At 22.4% G+C, this 5161-nt stretch overlaps 1 protein-coding gene across 1 annotated transcript in view; it reads right to left on the bottom strand.

Annotated features, from left to right (window-relative positions):
• Positions 1 to 5161, bottom strand: part of LOC119671074 (loricrin) — a gene marked incomplete in the record, with an annotated part of 302007 nt that overhangs the window by 212174 nt on the left and 84672 nt on the right.

Raw genomic sequence — 5161 nt, 5'->3', positions numbered from 1 at the left:
GAAATGCTTTAATTATATTAATAAAAATTATTTTAAAATGTTTAAAATAAATATTATTTTTATTATTATTATATTAAGATATATTATCTTTTTTAGTATGAATAAATTGTTTAAAAATAATTTTAGATTGAAATAAATTGTTTATGATTTAATATGTCCTATTTAATATATTTTATATAAATTTTAATTCTTATAGTTTATTAATAATTGTATAAATTTTAAGTTTATGCCTAAATTGTAAAAAAATAATTTTATATTAAAATAGATTTTTTTTGGTTTATTAATAATTGCATATATTTTAAATTTATCCATAAGTTGTTTAAAAATAATTCTTTACTAAATTAAATTTTTTGCAATATCTTTGTAATATTTCATATATACTTCTTAATTGGGTTTCTATTATTATTAGTATTATTATTATTATTATTATTTTTAATTCAAGAGTCATGTTATAGATTAAACATTTCAAGTAGGCACTTTAAACACCAGGTCTGAGGTCTCTATGGAACGGTATTTGTATGGAATTATAACTGAATGAGTTTTTCAGACTGACATATACTATTCTTTTAAAAAAATAATAATTAATTATTAATTAATAATTTTTTGAAATCACCTTGTTTGTGATTTAGGTATTAATTGTTAAAGAATATGTTTAAATGAAAAGTATGGATTTCAAATTTAGCTATAGATTTGATCTATTTAATTTTTCAAAATTTTATGTCTATTTTTTAGCCTACTAAATACCTTATTATCGATTTTGGTATTTTCTGTTGACGAATATAGTTAATTAGATAGGTTTAAATGAGAGCTATGAAATCTAATCAGATTGTATAAAATTTTAAATATACAAACTATATATTTCTTTAAAAAATTAATAATTAATTGTGTTAATAAATAATTCTTTAAAATCATTTTGTTTGTGGTTTAGGTATTATCTGTTAAAGAATTTGATTAATTTGATTGATTTAAATGAGAACTATGGATTTCAAATCTGGCTAGAGATTTGATCTATTTAATTTTTCAAATATGGTTAATTAGGTAGGTTTGAATGAGACCTATGGAGTGTCTTATGAGATTGTAAAAAATTTTAAATATACAAACTAAATATTTTAATGGAAATTTTTGGTACTGAAATAATGATGCTAAGAAAATAGTTATTTTCATCAAAATTGATTTTAGAAATCAAATTTATTAAAGAATGCTAAGCTTCTTTAATACTATATATGTATACAAAATAATTTTTTTTTGACTCATAATAAATTTTAATTTCTTTTGAGTTTCATAATTAAACTCTCAATATTGATTTAAATTAAATTTAAAATAATTTAAAAAAAAAATTTAAATATTAATTTCCAAAAAAACGACTTTATTAAGAGTCTTTATTAAGAGTTAAGTTAAGACTGTAAAATCGGCTTAATTTATTAGTTGGGAACTGATAAAAGTAAGCTATATATGACTATTATTACCTCTAAGAAGCTTTTAAAATTATTCATATTTCACTTTAAAATAAATTCAAACTATATTGAAATAAAAGAACTGATAAAAGTAATAGCATATAAGCTATATATGATTATTATTACCATTTAGTGACTTTAGAAACTATTCATATTTAAGTTTGATTAAATTACAAACCATATAAAAAAAAATTTTGAAAATATTCCATATATTTAAATTAATTAGGTTAAATTGTTAAAGCAAATGCATTAATCATTACAAAAAATATACAACTTTCAAACAAATTTTGCCAGTTGCTAACTCAAGATATTGAAAAATTTCAAAAGAAACTAATAGGAAAACGAGTTATAAAACCGTATTTGCATTATTTATAAGAAAAAATGATAAGTGTATTTTAAAATTTATTTTGTTTATTAAATAACAAAATAAAAACAAATTTTATCTTTTTAAGTTTATGTGTACGATGCCGGCCTTAAACTTCAAAATTCATTTTATTTACTTTTTTCCTGTGTACTCTATTAATACCGAAGAAGTCAAACCAACAAAAAATGTACCGAATAAAAATATTTATAAAAACGAAAAAAATCTCACATATATAAATATTTAATTTATGGCACACAGTGTATGAATATAAAAATATCTGCACACAAAAAATATACTCACACACTAAACTAAATAAAAAAAGATCTATTAAAAAACTGAAGGAAAAAAATCAGCCATAGAATTTATTTAATTTTTTTTCTCTTTTTAATTTAAAAATAAACAGAAAAGATTTTGACATAAAAAATTCTTTAAAAATCGGAACAATAAATAATGAAACCGTAAATAGTGATTACTTATGAGATTTACTATATATAATATAATATCATGTAAAAAATTGATTTTTAACAACAATTTTTGTATATAAAAATCGTTTGACTAAATTTACTGAAAGATTTTAATTTAATTTTTATAAATTTTTATGGTATTAAAATAATAAATAATTTTTTTATTTAAATATTCATTTTATTTATGTGGTGTAGTAGTGAGTGAATAATTTATATCTATTTGAAATATTTTCGTTACTGATATTTACATAGTTAGTAATTTTTTTAGAGTGTATTATTTATTTTATATATTTAATATTTTTTATATAAAATTTAATTGTTTGTAATTGATTTAAAAATTAATTTAAGTCGAATTATTTATTTATTTAATCAAATTTTGTTCTTAAATTAAAATTTTGATAGTTTATTATTAATTATTCTTAAATAAATAATTTTTTGTTACTATTTTTTTAATTTTTTTTATACATATTGAATTTCTCTGTTATTTACTTTGGATTTTTTAATCTAAATAATATTTATTGACTGTTGACATCTACACACCTTAGCACATATAGCCATTTGGGTACGCATTTTAAAAAAAATATATATTATTTTAGCTGGATAACACAAAAAAAGGAAGTTCCAGAACCTTCACAATAATGTTTCAGTTCTTTTTCAAATATTTTTTTTTAAACAAAAAAGAAAATCACGATTTTTTATAAGTCTCGTTTTTATAACAAAATATTTTAATAAACTTTTATATTGAACAATAAAACAAATATATATATATTGTATATATAATAAATAGTCTTTAATATTTTCACTTTTATCTTTAAAAACAACACGTTAGATATTTTTATTGCTCTTTATTTAAAGAAGAAACACGTCTGAACTGCACGAAGTCTTGCCACTAACTGACATGAATTGCGGTTGCGGGTTCTATCTATAGGCAAGCCAGACAGCTAGCCGCTCGGTTAGGACTGATAAGACTGAAGAGGGAGGTAAATGGAGCAGCAGCAAAAAAATCGGTGATCTTGTTGCTTGCGTAGATACAATTCATATGAGCAATTGACAATCTCCAAGAGCAAGTTTGAGTAAATGAGCGAAGACAAGTGTAGCGAGTACATGTCAATATGTATATATTTATTAAAATAAAATAAAAAAAATAAAAAAAAATCACTTATAGTTTTTTTAAACAGATTCAACTGGGGAATGACCGAAGCGGGAGTAGAGTGAAGTACTTTTAAATGGTATTAAAAGGAATTTTTGTCTTTATATAAAAAAGATACTTTATACCAAATAAAATTTTATACTCACATTTGAAACCAAACTTTTTGTCGTGGAGTATTCTGCGTCTCACTGTGTTTATCGTGCATTTGAAGACAAATTTTAGCCGGTCTTCCTCTTACTCTGCAGGTCTTCGGGAGAATTTTCTTCACTATCTCGTTTGTTTGATATTTTATTGTTGTAATTATATTTTAAAGTATCAGTAAAAATATACATAAATAATTAAGTACCGAGATTTTTATGGGCTTAAATACTTAGATATATACATCTGTATATATATTTGAAGAAACTTGAAATTTCACTATCAAGTTCAATATTATTAAACGGGTGTTGCTACTTCACGTTTATCTTATGAAGAATAAATTGATTTTATATACTTATTTTACTTATCGTATATATAACAACTTATATTTGTCAGGTATCAATTATAATAATTAGATTTTAAAGCATTTATTAAGATTTAGATGTAAATGAATTCATTATTTTAAAACAAGTATTTTTGAAATTCTATAGCAACACTAGTCTCTAAAGTTACATTAGATGATGCCTTTTATATAGTTTCCGATTATCAGATGGTGCTTTGTAATTTGCGATTGCTGCTCGGTATTTTTATATAGTAACAACTATATATTTACTTTGTGCTTCGAAATGCAGTACCTTAATTGGGTGTCAATCCATGCAATCCAGTAGACTTTGTGTCTAGAAACCCAGTACCTTAATTGGGATCAATACATAAAAAAATGTATTATAGTTTGTTAAAAATTGTAATTTCTTTCCGAATTTAATAAGAATCAACAAAAGTACTGTGATATCTTTTTCATATAATTAAATATTATAGATATTTTATATATAATAAAAGGAGCTTATATTAAAATATATTATATATTATATTAAATATATTATATAATATATACATTATATAAATATAAAGCACTTGGAAAAGGCCTTTATATTAGGCCTTCATATTAAAGTAGTACAAAAAAGTAGTGCCTGTTAAAAAGACATTTTCAATATGATCATGTGTGATCAATAGATGTGTGGCAAACATATATAAAAGTATTTTAAAATAAAGTACAAGTTCAATGTGAAACAACATATGCCTAGGGGTAGATGATCAGGAGAATTATCAATTTAAATGCAATATGCTGATTTGGATAATTGATCTCTAATATACAAACTTAGCATAACTGTCTAATTTTCACTTTAATTTCTATGATAAACGAGCTATGTCGTAAGTCTATGGAGACAGCATTTTTAGATACAACCTGATAGTGATATCTAGTTTAAAAATGTCAATGAGTAGACATCATTATCATAGTCATTGATAGTTGATATCTTGTGTTATATGCAAACATCTTGAGTTTCAACTACGCTTCGTTCGATAAACTGACTATGTGATGGGTCTATGTCAATGCATTAATTTATTAGAACATAACTGAGTTTCCTGTGGAATGGGCTACCACTAGTAACTAGTATGAAAACAATATATAACAATATATAATTATTAGAAATTTTGGAATGTCAATATCATTATCATAGTCATGGATAGTTGATCTCTTGTGTAATATGCGATCTTAGCATATCTGCCCATCTTGAGTTTGGATTGTGTGGTG

Source organism: Teleopsis dalmanni, chromosome 1 (assembly GCF_002237135.1).
Source record: "Teleopsis dalmanni isolate 2A chromosome 1, ASM223713v2, whole genome shotgun sequence".
NCBI classification, from domain to species: Eukaryota; Metazoa; Arthropoda; class Insecta; order Diptera; family Diopsidae; genus Teleopsis; species Teleopsis dalmanni.
The sequence above is the reverse complement of the archived record's forward strand: the minus strand, read 5'-3'. Positions and strand labels throughout refer to the sequence as shown.